General features: G+C 43.7%; 1 long non-coding RNA gene across 1 annotated transcript; it reads right to left on the reverse strand.

The window, feature by feature from the left end:
• Positions 1-1,481: 1,481 nt before the first annotated feature.
• Positions 1,482-18,664, reverse strand: LOC128774297 (uncharacterized). The gene is made up of 3 exons (XR_008418865.1): positions 17,535-18,664; positions 13,506-13,541; positions 1,482-1,960 (listed from the first exon to the last, which is right to left on the reverse strand). It is a non-coding gene; the product is annotated as an uncharacterized LOC128774297 (long non-coding RNA).
• Positions 18,665-18,703: the final 39 nt, after the last annotated feature.

Genomic DNA, 18,703 nt, shown 5'->3' on the forward strand with positions numbered 1-18,703 from the left:
CAGAGTAGGGCAGTAACAGTAGTGATGGAGGAAACGGGTGGATACCCAAGGAATTTAGACAATAGGTTTATAAGACTAGCTGATTAATGAGGAGAAGGAGAAACCTAAAAGAGGGGCCCAGGAATGTGTGATGCAGATGCCAACACAAGAAAATGCTGCAAGAAGGCAGCATAGGCAACCATGTCAGATGCTCAGATGAAAAAACAAAAGACCGCAAATGGCCCATGAGACACAAGTGCCCACCTAAGTCACTGGTGAATTTAGCACGGTTCCGGCGGAGTGGTGGTGGTATCCTCGATGGAGGGATCTGAGAGGGGAGACTGAGACAAGGAACTAGAACACACTTTGAAGAAGGGGGTGGAGGTAAGGAGATGGTTGGGATGGTAGCTGGAGAGCATGTGGTATAGGGGGAAGGTTGTCTTTTATCTTTCAAAATAGAAAAGACATCAGTGTGTTTAAATGCTGACAGGGAAGACTGGGTGAAAAAGAGACCAGAGATCCAGAAGTGACAGAAACTGAGAGGTATCATGAGGTCCCTGAAAACAGAGGAGGGTTGCAAGGAATGGACTTAGATGCAAGGAAAGGGCTTGTGCCATATTGTGGCAAGAAGAGAGGGTCAAGACCAATGTCAGTAGGTTTGTAGACATGGAGGTGAGAGATGAGACATCTGTCATCTGATGGCTTCTGTTCTTGGTGATGCAGGAGGAATGTCGTCTACTAAGAGCAATAAGGCAGAAGTAGTGTGCTGGGCTGTGAGGGGAGCAGGAAGGATGACCATCCAGAGTAGAACAGGTGGTTCCCAGGGAGGGCTGGGGGTCTGTATGCGGCGGGCGATTTCACACCCAGTCTGCAATTTGCTGCAGGTGCTCCGCCTCCAAGGTACAGGAGAGTGAACGTGAACCTTTGGTCCATCTGGGGTCGGCCATTTGCTGAGTGACTGTGTAAGGAAAGTCCAAAGAGAAACAGAGTTTGGTTTAAGCTAGCGAAAAGAATGTTCTATAGGCTATAGGGCCTGGCACCTGGTAGGTTTACAAGAATTGTACTCATTATCACAGGAGAAGAGAGACAATTCCCAGCCTCTCCTCAGCCTCCCCCCAGCCCTCCACCCCTCCTCCAAGACCACCCTCACCTACGTTCCCCACCCCCATGATATCTGTACTGAATATGAAAGTACTTTTGGAAGTAGCTGTGATACTTATTTTATATAATCATTTATTTTTCAGTCATTTTATGTGTCCCCACTTCATCATTATCTAGATGAGAATGCAGAGTCTCAGAAATCAGGTTCTTTGTTCAGTTGTTCAGTTTACCGCTGGAATAATGTTCTGTGTAGCTAGTTCTGAGTTTCAACAAATGATACTACTTAAGGAAAGTAATCATCGGATGAGCCACAGTATATAATTTATCATCATCATCATCATCATTTTTTATTGAGAAAATCACATTTTTCTAAATATAGTGGCACATAAGGTCTCCCCCGCCCCCTTTAAAGTGGTTTATTACTGTTACTAGTCTGTAAGGATTGCATTTGGTCTGTGATCTGGAAATTAAAAGTTTCTACGGAAGAAATAGATTTCAACATAAAGGTCACATTAGGAATGAGTAGTGACAAAATCAGAAACATGTTTCAGTACAAGGAATTAGGAAGTTGGGCAAACAATGTTGCTTCTTTTAAGACTGAGTTTCTTCATCTGTGAAGTAAGGAAATTAGAAAATATGACTCCCAGTAGACTCTATGACTGTACGATCCAAATAGTAGCCACTCCCCACGTGTAGTTACTTAAATTTAAGTTTAGGGGTGCCTGGGTGGCTCAGTTGGTGAAGTATCTGACTCTTGATTTTGGCTCAGGTCACGATCTCGCAGTTCATGAGCTCGAGCCCCACATGGGGTTCTGTGCTGATAGCACAGAGCCTGCTTAGGATTCCGTCTCCCTCTCTCTCTGCTCCTCTTCTGCTTGTTCTCAAAATAAAAATAAAAATAAACTTTAAGTTAAATTCATTAAATTAAATAAAAAATTCAGCTCCTCAGTCACACCTGCCACATTTCAAGTGTTCAAAGGCCATATGCATCTAAGTACTCTACTGGACAGCATGGATATAGAACATTTCCATCACTGCAGAAAGCTCTATTGGACAGTTCTGGTCTATAATTTCAGTGTTCGTACAATTGCAACAGAGGGAAGATGTTAAGATGCTTCCATAAGTCATCGTGTTGTAATTTTCCACTTAATCATACGACACTACATTGCTAGACTACACCTACATCTCACATGGCCCAGTGGATTGGCGGGAAACTAAGGTAAAGTGAGCCTAGTGCAATGAAATAATCTCTATGTAATGGAGAGAAAATACATTCTAAACCCCTCTTGCTTTCCTTCCCTCCCTGCCCTTCTTCCTTCTTTTTCCACATTTTTTATTAAGTGCCGAGACTTGAGTCAGCTATTGAGTATTCAAAAATAATTCAATCTGTCCACTTGGTCAGGGAGAGAAATAGATGATGACAATACAAGGTATTTGGTAAGAAACATGATAAAATGATCTTTGGGGTTCTTTAGAAATCTATGGGAAGAGTATCTAACCCTAACTAATGAGTCAAGGGAAAGCTTTTCAGAAAGGGTGATACTTAAGGTTCGTGGTAAAAGATATATATTAGTTATATGCTAACTAATTTGGTTGTAAATTAAAAAAAATAAAATTAATAAAATAAAAAAAGAGATGTATATGAGTTAAAATGGTTCCCAGGTGTGGATATTATGGTTTGCCATTATTTATGACCCTGTTAAAATGCAGCATCTGAAAGAAAGCAATTTGAGCAAAATGAATAACAAATAGTTTGTGAAAGTATTAGCATTATGAACTCTGTGGTATGTATAATTTGCAAAAATCATTATCAAAATGTGAGAATGGTTCTTTTCATCCATTCTGAAGGAGTACCTGCCTAACACAGTCTTTTTAGCTGCTTCCTCCTGTGTAAGAAACAAACGGTGAGTTGATTCAGCTAATATGGTCCTATTCCCCTCCCCAACTGTATTTCTTAAGACTTTTACCATTTCAATAAATGTTGCCTCTTATATCTCTTAGTTTCTCAGGCTAAAATCTTTGGAGTTATTCTTTTTTTTTTCTCAAGTTTATTTCTTTTGAGAGAGAGAACACGCATGCACGTGCATACAAGTGGGGGAGGGGCCACGAGAGGGAGAGAGAGAACCCCAAGCAGACTCGGTGCTGTCAGGCACGGGGCTTGAACCCACAACCGTGAGATCATGACCTGAGCCGAAATCAAGAGTCAGACGCTTAGCCGACTGAGCCACCCAGGAGCGCCAGTCGGAGTTATTCTTGATTTCTCTATTTTTCTTACATTCTACATCTATTCCTTCAACAGATCCTATAGTCTTTGCCTTCAAAATACATTCAGAATCACCTCCCCTTTCCCTAGGTCCTGTAATACCTTTGTGGTCCAAACCACCGCCACGTCTTGCCTGGAGAAGAACAAGGGACTTCTCGTGGTCTCTTTCTACTGCTGCCTTTTCACTCTCAATTCTCTTCTCGGCAGCCAGAGTAACACATTTCAAATTTGTCAGATCACACCATGCCTCTGTTGAAATTCTTCAAAGCTTCCCATTTCAGAAAGATAAAGTCAAAAGTCCTCATCATAGACCATAAGTCCCTACATGATCTGTTCAAGCTACTTCATCCCTCACAATTCTCTCCTGCCTACTCAGACTGCGCTAGCCCCACGGGCACCTGGCGGGCTCAGTCAGTAGAATGTGTGACTCTTGATCTCGGGGTTGTAAGTTGGAGCCCCACGTTGGGTGTGGAGACTACTTTAAAAAAATCTTTAAAATTTTTTTTAATGTTTATTTATTTTTGAGAGAGAGAGTGAGAGAGAGAGAGAGAGAGAGAGAGAGTATGAGCAGGGGAAGGGCAGAGAGAGACTGAGACACAGAATCCAAAGCAGGCTTCAGGTTCTGAGCTGTCAGCACAGAGCCCAACGTGGGGCTCGAACCCATGAGACGAGTCGTAAGATCATGACCTGAACTGAAGTCGGACACTCAACCGACTGAGCCACCCAGGCGCTCCTACTTGAAAAAATCTTTAAAATTGCTCACTCTGTACAACCATCTCCACGATCATTCTTTTCTTTCTTTCTTTTTTTTTTTTTTTTTAACGTTTATTTATTTTTGAGACAGAGACAGAGCATGAATGGGGGAGGGTCAGAGAGAGAGAGATACAGAATCTGAAACAGGCTCCAGGCTCTGAGCTGTCAGCACAGAGCCCGACGCGGGGCTTGAACTCACGGACCACAAGATCATGACCTGAGCCTAAGTCGGCCGCTTAACCGACTGAGCCACCCAGGCGCCCCTCTTTTTTTTTTTTTTAACGTTTGTTATCAAGAGACAGAGAGAGACAGAGCATGAGTGGGGGAGGGGCAAAGAGAGGGGGAGACACACAATCCAAAGCAGGCTCCAGGCTCTGAGCTGTCAGCCCAGAGCCTGACGCGGGGCTCGAACTCACAAACCGAGAGATCATTGGCCTGAGCTGAAGTTGGACGCTTAACCAACTGAGCCACCCAGGCACCCATCCACGATCATTCTTATTCTGCCTTTTCTTCAGTGCTCTTATTACTACTTGATATGTTATATATTTGCTTGTTTACTAGAATATAAACTCCACAAGAGCATAGATTTTGTCATGTTTACTGCAATATCTCAGTCCCTTGAATCTGACTCAGACATACGCAGTTCGTAACTGTTAATGAATGAGTGAATGGAATTCACATTTCATCTATAATTATATGACCTCCGTGGACCGTGAGTTCCTAACGACATGATTGTATGTTATTTCCTGCCACTGGCTCATCACCTGGAAGGTAAACTCACTATAAATGAAGTTCCTTAAATATACCTCCCTCATATTGAAAGCTATAGGATCATAGGCCCAAAATGAATCTTTTTTTAAAAAGTGTTTATTTATTTTGAGAAAGAGGGAGAGAGCACAAACCCGCACAAGTGAGAGGGGGAGGGGCAGAGAGAGGGAGAGAGAGAATCCCTCTGTGTGATAGCACAGAGCCTGACACGGGGCTCGATCTAACAAAACGTGAGATCATGACCTGAGACAAAATCAAGAATCGGACACTTAATCGACTGAGCGACCCAGATGCCCCCAAAATGAATCTTAAACAGTATTCTAACCTATAGCCATGCCTTCAGGGAAGACCTCACTTAACAGTTACACTATTTTGAAAAAAAATTTTTTTTTTAATGTTTTTATTTATTTTTGTGACAGAGAGAGACAGAACATGAGCAGGGGAGGGCCAGAGAGAGAGGGAGACACAGAATCGGAAGCAGGCTCCAGGCTCTGAGCTGTCAGCACAGAGCCCGATGCGGGGCTCGAACCCACAGACTGTGAGATCATGACCTGAGCCGAAGTCGGACGCTTAACCGACGAGCCACCCAGGCGCCCCCAGTTACACTATTTTGAAAGGCTACCAGGGAAGAAGAATCCATCGTTTTCTCTGTTTAACAACTTTTAGTTCCGGGAGATTCTTTCTTAAGCCAAATCTAAATCTCATTTACTTTTATTCTGGGATTAGAAGAATTTTAATAAATAAAACTTGTCAGTTATATCTTAATTATACCTCAGTTTTTAAACAAAAACAACTGGGGGTGACTGAAATTCTCTCTCTCTCTTTCTCTCTCTAGCTCTGCTTGAAATTCTCTCTCTCCCTCTGCCCCTCTCCCTTGCTTGTGTGTGCTCTCTCTTTCTCTAAAAAAAATAATAATTAAATAAATAAAAACAATGGTCAGTATATTTTTTTCTCCTTTTTATTTCCTTAAAAAAATTTTTTTTATGTTTATTTTTGAGAGAGACAGAGACAGAGTTAGAGCAGGGGAAGGACAGAGAGAGAGAGGGAGACACAGAATCTGAAGCAGGCTCCAGACTCTGAGCTGTCAGTACAGAGCCCCACACGGGGCTCAAACCCAGGAACTGTGACCATGACCATGAACTGAAGTCAGATGCTTAACCGACTTAAGCCACCCAGGTGCCTCTTGTTTCTTTTTTCATAAGGAATCCATAATTGTTGCAGAAAACACAAAGAAAAAATTATCCATAATGCTCAAAGATAACCTATATAAATAGCCTTTTATATTTACATGTGTGTATATACATATGTTAATATTTTATTGACATATACATAGAAAGAAGTACACAAATCAAAAATAGCTTGATGAATAATTCAAAGTGTAACCACCAGTATAGCAACTCAGGTCAAGAAATAGCCCCCTCATTCCCACAACTAATCATTATTCCTTTTATCTTCTCAGATTTAACTACTCTGGATGTCTAACACTGTAGATTAGTTTCATCTGTTTTTAAACTTCATGTAAGTGGAACCATATAGTACTCCATATGTGCAGTACTCTATTTGCCTTCTTTTACTCAACTTTATGTTTTGAGCTTCAGTGTGTACACACACATGTACACACACATTACTTCCCTTTATTAAATCTATCTTCAGGGGACCTAGGTGGCTTGGTCAGTTAAGTGTCTGACTTCAGTTCAGGTCATGATCTTACAGTTTGTGGGTTTGAGCCCCGCTTCGGGCTCTGTGCTGACAGCTCAGGACCTGGAGCCGGATTTGGATTCTGTGTCTCCCTCTCTCTTTCTGTCCCTCCCCCCACTTGGGCTCTCTCTCTCTCTCTCTCAAAAATAAATAAACATTTAAAAATAAATAAATCTTCAGTTGTATTTGATCAGCTCTTAAACTCATCAAAAATTAAAAAAATTTTTTTTAATGTTTATTTATTTTTGAGAGACAGAGAGACAGAGCATGAGTAGGGAAGGGGCAGAGACAGACAGAGACACAGAATCCAAAGCAGGCTCCAGGCTCTGAGCTGTCAGCCCAGAGCCCGATGTGGGGCTCGAACCCACAAACTGTGAGATCATGACCTGAGCCGAAGTCTGACGCTCAACTGACTGAGCCACCCAGGTGCCCCATAAACTCATCAAATTTTTAAGAATTTCAATTATATTTTTTATTTCTAGGATTTTCACTTGATTATTTTTTATAGTTTCCATTTTTTCTAGAAAAGTCTCCATCTCATCATTTAATTTCTTAAATATATTCATCATATTTATTTTACTGTTTCTTCTGATCACCTAGATACCTCCTATGAATATGTTTCTATTATATATTTTTTCTCTTGGTCTTCTGTCCTATCTTGCCTTCTTGTATGCCTGGTTATTTTTTTATAGCGTGTCATACATTGTTTATGAAAAAATGTAGAGATGGGTTGAGACTCGAGATGATGGTATCTTCTTCCAGAAAGGATTAAGGTTTATTTCTGGTATAGCATAAGGCTAGGACAGACAGGTCATCTTAGTCTAACTTATTGGGCTGATTTGAAGGTAGATTTATTTCTTGTGAGATTCACCTTCATTTTTAGGATCCAGTGCTTTGTGGTCCCAACCAAAAGTCTGGGTTGTTTGCCAAAACTTCTCTTCCTTAGAGAGTCCTGAAATCACAACTTTGCCTGCTTAGCGCTGTCAAAGTGCAAAACCTCTCTTTTACTCTTTTGCCACTCAGTTGTCTCTTTCAAATTAGCAGTCGCCTCAAGGAGGAAAGCAGCCCCACATACCAGGCCCACCTCTCCCCTCTCTTCTAGATCTTAGCTCCACAAATTGCTGGGCTAACTCTCTGATAACGTCAAACACGTGGGTTTTTAAAAATTTTATTGATGTGTCTATTAATTAATTTATCTAGTTTTTCTAGTTATACTTGGTGGCATTGTTCTGAAATACCCTAGGCCAGAATTCAGCCATTGCCAGAAGCAGAAGGTAGTACATATGAATTTTACATACATTTTACATATATGTATGTATATACATAACATACATTCCTATAACTTGTTTTTCCCACTTATCCTTGTTTGAGCCATGAATATCTTCAGTAAGTGTCTCAGTAGTAATTTACACAATAATTTTAAGTTGCTACATAGAATTTATACCATTCTATGAGTGAACCATAATCTTTTAGCCAAACCTTTATAATAGGACATTTCAACTGTTTTTATTTTTTCTTTGTTATAAATAGCAATGTGATGCTCATCTTCACATTACATTTCTAAAAAGTTGTACTCATTTCTTGAACATAATATCTTGACATAAAAATATAATAGGAAAAAAGTATGAATATTTTAAGGCTTTTGTTACATGACTAAAAGTCCCTCTAAGAAATGCATACCAACTTACATTTCCATCAGCAGTGTGTAAGCCCCAGTTTTCTCATATTTTTAAGCACTTTCTAAATAATAGAATTTTTATTTTTAAACTTACCTGTTTCTGACATGCATAAACAAATATTTATTATATTCTTCTGTATCCCCACACCAGAAACACTCTTGGGGTCACAAGGTAAAAAATTACACTTGGATCCTCACCTTAAGGAGTTCATGACTCTTCATAGGTATTCCTTTTTAAATATTTTATTTATTTATTTTGAGAGAGATAAAGACTGAGAGAGTGGGGGAGGGACAGAGAGAGAGAGAGAGAGAGAGAAATCCCAAGCAGGCTCCACGCTGCCAGCACAGAGCCCAATGTGGATCTCGAACCCAAAAAGCCATGAGATCATCACTTGAGCTGAAACAAAGAGTCGGACGCTTAGCCGACTGAGCCACCCAAGTTCAGCATATTCTTTTTTTTTTTTTTTTTTTTTAAGTAGGCTTCATGCTCAGCACAGAGCCCAACATGGGGCTTCAAGCTACAACCCTGACATCAAGACCTAAGCTGAGATCAAGAATCGGACACTTACTCACAGACAGAGCCACGCAGGCACCCCGATAGTTACTCTTGGTATGACTCAATTTTCATTGTGAAGGTCCACTGGTAATATTCCCAGAGGGCCTGAATCCTGCCTACAAAAACTTGCTTCCTTGTGTTCTTTCCAGTTATACATGTATTTTGGACCCTGCCTTTATCTTTAGTTACAATTATGTATTAAGGACTTACTTACAATATATGGTCCAGGATAGCTCCTCGGTCTCTTTCTGTGAACTCTACATATCCATGTAGTGTCACTGTACTTTCTTTTTCCTCCTTTGTGTACTCCCCTAAACTTGTCCTGTTTGAACTCTCTGCAATGGTCTGACCATACACCCAACTTTCCAAGGTCACTTATCCAGAGCAGGGGTCAACAAACTACTGCCCAGGGAGCAAATCTAACTTACCAGCTGTGTTTGTAAACAGAGTTTCCGCTATGCTCACTTGAATTCATATTGTGTGTGGTTACTTTGTTGATACAACAGTGGAGTTGAGTAACTGTGACAGAGATCACATGTTCCACGAACCTAAAATATTGACTGTCCCACCCTTTACAGGAAAAGTTTGCCAGTCCCTGATGCTTACAACTCTCTAAGAAGATCCTGAACTTAATAAGAAAGATTTCCCCACTGCCAGATTAAGCAGCTACTCAGAACAAACCTCCAGTTCCCCCCCTCTAGGGGGTATAGGGCAGTCTGTTCACTGTCACTTTATTTAGAGTACTGCCACCCACAAAAAAACCTGTCCTCTGTCCCTGGATTCTGATGGGATAATTCTGTCCCTCCCACTGCTCCAGCCAATCAGAATCCTCCCTATGAGTTCTGGGCAGAGCTCTCATGAAGGATGCTCCCTTTAATCTGGGCTCTTAAACCCTTAGGATGATGAAGGTCTAAGGCTGACATAATCATCCTGCTATCCTATGGAAAGAGTCTGTCTGATAAGCAACACAAGCAGGAACCAATGAGCCAAAATACCAAGACACACAGAGTCCTGGGGTGCCTGGGGTGCTCAGTCAGTTAAGCGTCAGACTCTTGGCTTCTGCTCAGGTCGTGATCTCATGGTTTGTGAGTTTGAGCCCTGTGTTGGGCTCCTTGCTGTCAGCGCAGAGCCTGCTTGGGATTCTCTGTCTCCCTCTCTCTCTGCCCATTCCCAGCTTGTGCTCTCTCTCTCTCTCTCAAAATAAATAAATATTTCTTTAAAAAAGGCACACAGAGTCCTGATCACCTTCTTTGAATCCCCAAACTGAGTTGTCAGCAGCTACCTTGACCTTTTACAATTTTACTCTCTCAACTTGACTGTGACTGGCTTATAGAGACTGGATTTCCCCGTTAAATGAGATAACTTACTTCTTGTTTAAGCTCATTTTAACTGGGTTTCTGTTGCGTGAAACCAACAGAGTCCAGACAAGTAAAAAACTGGAACCAGGAATGGAAGATGTGAGAGGAAAATTGGCATGGGTGAGACAGAATGGGAGGCTGTAGGAGTTCCTGTACTGGAGAAGCTGGTGCCCCCTGACCTGTTGGATGCTTGATTTGGAGCTGGCCGAATTGTTCTTCTTTGTACTTCAGGACCCGGATCATTTGTAGAATTTGGACACAACAGGTACTGAGAATGAATATTTGTAACATCCATATCTACGTAAAGATAGTATTTGTAAGGTGAACTGGTCTGAACAGAAGACAGTGCTCCTCCCTCCAGAGGCCACCGGCCGGGGGCTCTGGATGCCTTGGGACTGCCCATTTGCCAGGGACCATGGGCATGCACTTTCACCATACTGGTGTGACACAGCCCAACACTCAGGAGGCTCTTGGTATAAAAAGGCCAGAAAATGCAATGAAAAGGTTCAGATTCCAAGACCCTGACTCAACAGGTTTGTGGCTTTGGTCTCCTACTCAGTTTTCAAGGGACTTCTATCACAAGGGCAAACATAAACCTGTTATTGCTAAATTGTTAAAACCATGGTTCCCAAACTCTGCCCCCAGGTGTCCTGAGTACTGCAAAGAATTCACAGAGGCACCACAGGGTATTTAAAATTTTCAAGAAATACAGCAGATTAAGCATCTGTTGGACATCAAGCTGGCAGGTGGTCCACAGTTTCAACATGAGATCATGCTACATTCTTTTCAATGATGTCGTATATCATCCAAGCAACTGCTTATATTTTGGCAGCTGCTATGATAAAAAATCAGTGTGTAACAAGAATTGAAGAACTGAAGAAATATGTCCAATCTCATTCTGAGGTCTGAGAAGCTGTACAGTGTCCAAAAGGAACATATGTCCCCTTAGCAAGTAATGGTGGTAATTTAAGACTGAAATTAACAGATTATTTTCTAATTTACTGTGTTCTTTTTTCAAAGGGCTACTAAGTTACTAAGACAGAAATATTTATTAAGTTGCTTGTACATAGCTTCTTAGTTAATTGGATGGACTGTTGAGTGTTTCCTTTGGCTCAGGGTTCCTATGAAAAATTACTGAGATACTAAGGGTGTTGGGAAGGAGAAAGTTGGGAAGGAGAAAGTCTACACTTAAGACCATCCCCGGGACCCCAAATCCTCAGCAATAAGAGGTGGGCTGCTGAAGCTGTGCACACTCCAGAAGGCCAGCCTATATATATGCTCCTCTCCAGGGTGGCCATGGAAGGCCACAGAATATGGAGAATCTTTCAAAGAACAGAGACAAGTACAGTGCCAGTGGCTGACCCGGCCCTCTCCTGACCACCTCATTTACCAAGAAAATATCATGTATTTTACAGACTCATGATGACATCTTCTTATTTTTTCCCCTTCTTTTCAGAGAAGAGTTTTTAAGGTGGTTATCAATTTTTTTTCTCATGTTAAACACATTAAGCGTGCTAACATTTACGATGTAGATATACAGTAGATTGCTGACCTGTGAAAAGCTACATCCAGACTTGACAGAGAGGAATACATATTATCCAGAGCCCCCAGAGTAGGAATGGTTGACCTAATTAGAAGGCACTTGGCTTGCTTCGGAGAAGAGAAAAGCACATGAATAGTTATGCATGGGTTGGCTGTATTATGTTGGGGAGAGGCGTGCATAAAAGAAATCATAAATGGGAAAAGAGAACATCTGGGTGCATGTAAGTGTGTGTGTGTGTGTGTGTGCGCGCGCGCGCATGTGCGTGGATGTACATGTGCTGGGCAGCCAAAGGTGGAATGTCTCAGGCCAGGAGTCTTTCTTTCTTTCTTTCTTTCTTTCTTTCTTTTTTTAAGTGTACTTATTTATTTTGAGAGAGACAGAGACAGTGCAAGTGGGGGAGGGGCAGGGAGGGAGGGGGGATGGGCAGAGGAGAGGGAGAGAGAAAGAATCCCAAGTAGGCTCCGTGCTGCCAGCCGTGGTGCCCAACGTGGGGCTTGAACTCACGAACGGTGAGATCATGACCTGAGTTGAAACCGATAGTCAGGTTGCTTACCTGACTGTGCCATCCAGGTGCCCTAGACATCTTTCTATCCAGGAACTGCCTCTTGCACACTACCTGGACTAGACTGTTCCATCCCTGTGTCTTCTATACAGGGATGGGACATATCTTCTATACAGGAATAGGGACATGTCCTGTATGTCCATTCCATACTATCTTGACTAGAAAGGACCATCCCTGCGTCTTCTCTTGCCTTCTGGTCACAAGAACGTACATAAATTTGAGTCCCTCCACTAGCTTTGGTATATGACATTGGATGAGAGAAAATTACTCTTTTCTCTCTGGGATTACAAAGACCATATAGAGAGATTCTTGACACCTGGTCTAGAAAACCCACATGAGGATGAAGCAGAGGCTAGCAAAGAAGAGAGTCAGGGCAAGACAGAGTTCTGATCTCATCATTGAACACACCCTCCTGGATTTATCCTCACTTAGGAAGCTTGGATTTCCATCACTGAGATAAAATTTCCCTCTCGTGGTTACGAAGGTCTGAGCTAGGTTTCTGTCACTTGTTCAAAGAGCTCTAATAGTCTCACTAACATAGCTTCTTAGGAAACCAAATAAAACCGGGCTGGAAAATCAAGGTATGAAGCTACATGCTTAAATCTTTTTTTTTTCCGGTGGATCCTTGATGACAGGGCTGTGTTGGGTCAGTATTTTCATGAGGATTCCACCCATAGTTGTTTGTGTGCATTCTGGAACCAATGCCTACCACTCAGAGGCACATTTTACCTTTGTGTGGTTATACAACGTTCCTTAAGCACGTAATTCCCTAGATCTCCTTGAAGTGAAAATTAAAATCACTTTCTACAATTTGTCTTCCTTGTCAGAAAACAGGGCCAAGGGCTTTTAAGAACTGGCACTGTAGTTCCGAGACTGGGGGATAGATGACATCACCCTTCTGGGGATGATTTCATTTATGCCCTTTCTGGATACATTTGCACGCAAACCCAGCCTCAGGAGGGAGAGAAATCCACACACACACAGCGCTTGATGAGGCTTTGTGTACTGAAGCCTTTATGAGCTGATTGGCAGGGTCAAGTGGCCGCTGCTCAGAGGGTGACAAGCTCTGTTAATTGGCTTTTTGCCAGGCAAAATTGCACATGAGAATTTTCCTAGTGAGCCTGTGCTAATGCTCCCTTCTAAACAGCTTAAACTTCCCCGGTGTGAGCCCCCAGAATTGCCACCCCAGGAATGTAGAACAAAAAGTCCCTGCCTGGGATGGGCTCAGTCCCCAAACATCCTGTACCTTCAAGTGCAGCGATCCTCAGGGGCCGAGGAGGCACTAGAGAGAAAAAGAGACTTTATTAGAGTATAACCTTTGGGCTGAAATGAGTATTTATTACTTTTGAACTCTCTTCTGGCAGATTCTGCCATGCATTCCAGGTAATTTCTTCTAACTAGAAATGTTTTACCGAGTAAATACGTGCTTCTGTTCCCTGCGTCTGTCCTTGGTCGTTCAGTGGTTGGGGATTAATGCTCTAGTTTCTGCATGAGAAAAAGTTTAGGGACTACGCCCACGGAAATATGAAGCAATTTCTATTAGCATAAATGTGAAATGTGAACTGTGTAGAATGGTCCCCAGGCCTTGGGAGAGGAGAAAGGAAGCCCTCACTCATGGAGCTGAGCCTGAAGGAACCAGATAAAGTGAGTGGCCAGAACAGCAGTGAAAGGGCGGTGTTGTCACTGAGTGGTGCCCCACCCCCTTCCTATGTTGGGGTCTTAACCTTCAGTGTCTCAGCATGTGACTGTAGATGCAGATGGAGTCTTTATTTCTTAAAATTTTTTTTAACGTATGTTCATTTTTGAGAGACAAAGTGAGAGCGGGGGAGGGGCAGAGAGAGAGGGAGACACTGAATTGGAAGCAGGTTCCAGGCTCTGAGCTGTCGGCACAGAGCCTGACCCGGGGCTCGAAACGAACCGGGAGATCATGACCTGAGCCAAAGTTGGACCCTTAACCGACTGAGCCACCCAGACACCCCAGCAGATGAAGTCTTTAGAGATGTAATTAAGTTTGGGGCACCTGGCTGTCTCAGTCGGTGAAGCATCTGACTTCCGCTCAGGTCATGAGCTCACGGTTCCTGAGTTTCAGCCCAGCATCGGGCTCTGCACTGGTGGGATTCTCTCTCTCTCTTCTCTCTCTGCTCCTTCCCCACATGTGCATGCACTCTCTCTCTCTCTCAAAAATAAATAAATGAACTTTTAAAAAATAAATAAAATCTTAAAAACAGAAAAAAGAGGGAATGAAGTTAAAATGAAGTCATTAGGGTGAGCCCTAATCAAATATGGCAGGCGTCCTTCTAAAAATAAATCAGGATGCACAGGGAAGACGATGTGCAGACAGAGGGAGACGATGGGCACCTCCAAGCCAAGGAGAGAGGCCTCAGAAGAATCAACCTTGGTGACACCCCCGACCTCCAGCCTTCATAATTGTGAGGAGATACATTTCTGTCAAGCCACCCGGCCCAGGGTGCTTTTTCATGGCGGCCCTGGCAGACAAATGCAGGGCCTCAAACTGACTTCCAGTCATATGTTGCTGTGAGAGCTCGCGGTCCTATCTCCACACCCAGAGAATGACATTTCCTTTGCACCAATGTGGCTGGATCTTTCCCTGCGGCTCTTGCGTATATTTTCTTGCTGTCATGTCATCAACTATGGCTAACCATGCTTCTTTATACCAGTCTTAATAATCTGCCTTCCTCTTTTGTGTCTTCACCTGCTGAACATGTGTAGAAATTTGTCAAGCCTTCTGTTAGTTACTTATCCAAGTTACTCATATTTCTCTCTTTAAAGTTCACCATGTAAGTCCCTTTCTTTAATCTGTACATTTAAATTGCTAATGTGCTACTTGCCTAGCTGCTCTTTATAAAGTGGCAGGCATTTGGGGGTGTTTATCTTTTCAACTCAGAAGGAGAATTGAAGGGACTGATTGTTGAATTCTTGTTTTCGGCTGCGCTCTTTGAGCTTGGCTAAGACTACTCACTGGCTTAGGGGGAATCAACAACCAAGGGTTCTGTATTCAGAGGGGTTCTATCTAGGGGTATGGAAATGTCCTTTGTGGTCCTGAATATGTGTCAGATCACAATTCATTGCCCTATTCTTATCCTTAAGTCAACACAAAAGACAAAGAGGGCCGGGGGATGAAAATAATTCCATCGGTTAGTAAGTATCTCCATGGAGACCAGAAAATGCATAATCTCTATGGAGACCCTCAAAATCTTTCCTTCGGAAATTACAGTAGTAGATGATCTGTTGTAATTATATGTCGAGAGTGGAGAGACAAAGTGACGAGACGCAGAGGACGACAGGATAATGCTCCTCTTTCCTTGGTGGAAATTAGAGCTATTTCGACTCTAAATTTAATCAATTGTGTTACTGTAGTAAAATTCTGAAGTTTGGATTCTGGGAGATTATTTCCCTAGAACGGGATAAGAGGTACCTGAGAAGCCAGTGTTCATGGACCCAACGCCAAACCAGATGTCTGACTTGTACTTGGCATTCAAAAAATGTGTTAATGGATGAATGGATGCAATAAGCAATTGGGCAGGATCTCATCCTGGGGGATGTCAGTCATCTGCTCTGTTAAAACAGAGGGACAGGACCACTGCCCCGGGGATCCCGGGTAATGTCTGTATATGACTGAGTACGACCAGGAACTTTTGGTTTGCTTCTTTCCTTTCCTTCAAGGAGAATCGTGCTCAGTGGTATAAACATGGTCCAAGGAGGAAATGAAGTTCAGTCATGGTGAGGAGATAAACAGGGAAAATAACAGGGAAAAATAAATAGGGAAATAGACCAGCTAATGAATGCAAGCCACTGTTTCCAGATAAGTCGTATCCCATTATAACCTACATGCCCTTGGCCTCTCTAGCCTCTGGATATGAAATGGGATTCTGATTACTTTTTATACAAGGTTATTGTGGTCCAATGTTCCCCTCCCCCCCACCACGGCTTATTTGTTGGAAAAGATTATTTGTTATGCAATTTGGGCTCCAATGTTTGAGAGTTTTCCAATGGTAATGCCTCAGTTCAGTGCCCAAACATTTCTGTCCACTGCCCTGTTTCTTCGTCCTTGTCTTGCTGTCATGTTATTGCCCTGACTGCTAACCCAAAAGAGTTTTAGCATGATGGTCTTTATTGCTTGATTACAAACTGAAAACAAATCATCTTTAATTCCAAGGATAGCCACTGTTAAATCTTGGTGTATATATTTCCAGGTTTTTCTCTGGTTATGCATCTACACATAACATTATATAAATATGTAAATTATATACTTAAATATAACTTCATATATATGAAGTAGCTTGAGGTCAGGGTATACATTTGTTTTGTACCCTGTGTTTTTCTTTCTTAACAATGGATAATGAAAATACTTTTGCATGCTACTAAATATTGTAATACATCATTTTTAATGACTATGTAGTACTTGCTGCATAAAAATACTGTCATTTACTTAAAAATCTGTTAAAATTTTAATCTGTTCCTAGTTTTCCCACAATTATAGCTATCCCGACATGCATCTTTTCGTATCCATTCTAATGTACTTTTTGGTTGTAACTTTAGGATACGTGACTTCAAGTAGCCTTTCTGGGTTGAGGAATATGAACATTTTAATACTTATTTATAAATTTTTGGCAGAGCGCACACAGGGGAGGGGCAGAAAGAGGGGGACAGAAGATCCAAAGCAGGCTCTGCACTGACAGGCGGGCAGCAGGAAGCCCGATGTGGGGCTTGAACTCATGAACCGTGAGATCATGACCCGAGCTGAAGTTAGTCGATCAACTGACTGCGCCACCCAGGTGCCCCAGGAGTATGAACATTTAAAAAAATTTTTTTAAAGATTTATTTATTTTTGAGAGAGAGACAGCACGAGCAGGGAAGGGGCCGAGAGAGCGAGGGAGACACAGAATCTGAAGCAGGCTCCAGGCTCCGAGCTGTCAGTGCAGCTGACAGTACCATTTACTAGGTACACAAAATTTACACAAGATGGTAAGCTCTTAGGTTATCAGGGCTCACGCTTTTCTAAACTTTGTATTTGCCACATTCTCCTAGCAGTGCTTGGGGAAGGCAGGGCTTCATAACTCAGTGAAGATGATGTACCAGTGACAACCATGAAGGTATCTGGAGGTATCCTGGAGGACCCTGAGGAAAAACACGCACATTTCCAAAGGGAATGTGGGGATTAAGCTTTAGCACCTCACTCTGCCTGATCCAGAGCACCAGAGGCAACAGAAATTCTCAGGATACCGGGACACATCAGAGGATAAACACCCCTTACCTCGGTGGAGGACTTTAGAGTTTCCTCCAATTATTCGTGATCTCCGGGGGACTCACTTTTTGTACTCCAACCTGGTACAGCAATATGGGCGTTCACGCGCATGAATGAATGCCTGGTCCCAACAACCTGAGGTGCAGCCGATCACGTCAGTGGCTGCCACTGTTTGTCACTGTAAGTGAAATACTTTCTGGAGCTTCTTTTCTCTGCAGTCACTAAAAAGTGAAGGCAGTACTGGTCCCCAGAGGGGACCTGGGGCTTTTGCGGGCAGCCGAGAGAGGGGGAGAGAGGGAGAGAGGGAGGGAGGGAGGAAGGGAGGGACAGAGGGAGGGAGAGAGAGAGAGAGAGAGACAGAGAGAGAGACAGAGGGCGAGAGGGCTCGGGATAAGTCTAGACACGGGTTTCCTTCGATTGTCTTCCCTTCCTCCTTGCCCCTCCGGCCCCCATTTTCCCCTTTCTCCTGGGTCGACGCTCCCGCCTGGGACTGGAGCCCGGAGATAGTGGGGTTCAGCCCCCCAGTGATTAAGTTTCAGCGCCTAGCATTCCAAGTGGGGCTGTTTTCAAGCAGCAAAAGCACTGAGAATTAACAGCTCTCGACCTCTTCCCTCTCGCTTTCCTCCTGGGGTTGGTCGAAAACTTCACCCAGACACCGAAGCAGCTCCGCCCTGGTAGTTTTGAACTGACCCCGCGGGGCACTCTTCTCCCGAGGTCTCCTTGCCCCAGACTCTGTCCTCGGGGAGGTCGCCTGGAGCCCATTTCCCTGGGGGTAGATGGAGCGGGGTGGGCTCGTTTGCAGCAGGAAGAAGATGGCAGAGTTCAGAGCTGGCACTCACCGCTCCCTCGCCGCCCGGGCCCCCTGCCCGCTGGGCCGGACCGGGCCGGGGTGGGGGCGAGATCGGGGAGGTGGGGAGGAGGGTTGGGTACGCGGCCAAACCCCAGCTCCGACTCGGTCTCCTTCTCCCCACGCCGGGCGCCGGGGCCGAGGCCCCTTCCCCGCACCCGCCTGCCGGCCTCCTCTCCGCTCCGCTCGGCCGGCTGGGCGCCGGGCACGGCCCGCGGGAGGCGCTCGGACCCCCGCCAGGACCCCCGCCCGCCCGGCAGGCGGCGGCGCAGGCGGCTGCGGCCTAGGGCGCCGGGCGGCCGCGAGCCTCCTCCCCCTCCCGGAAGCGCGG

The sequence above is a fragment of the Panthera pardus genome, unplaced genomic scaffold (assembly GCF_024362965.1).
Source record: "Panthera pardus isolate Hobbes unplaced genomic scaffold, ASM2436296v1 HiC_scaffold_1, whole genome shotgun sequence".
Taxonomy (NCBI): domain Eukaryota; kingdom Metazoa; phylum Chordata; class Mammalia; order Carnivora; family Felidae; genus Panthera; species Panthera pardus.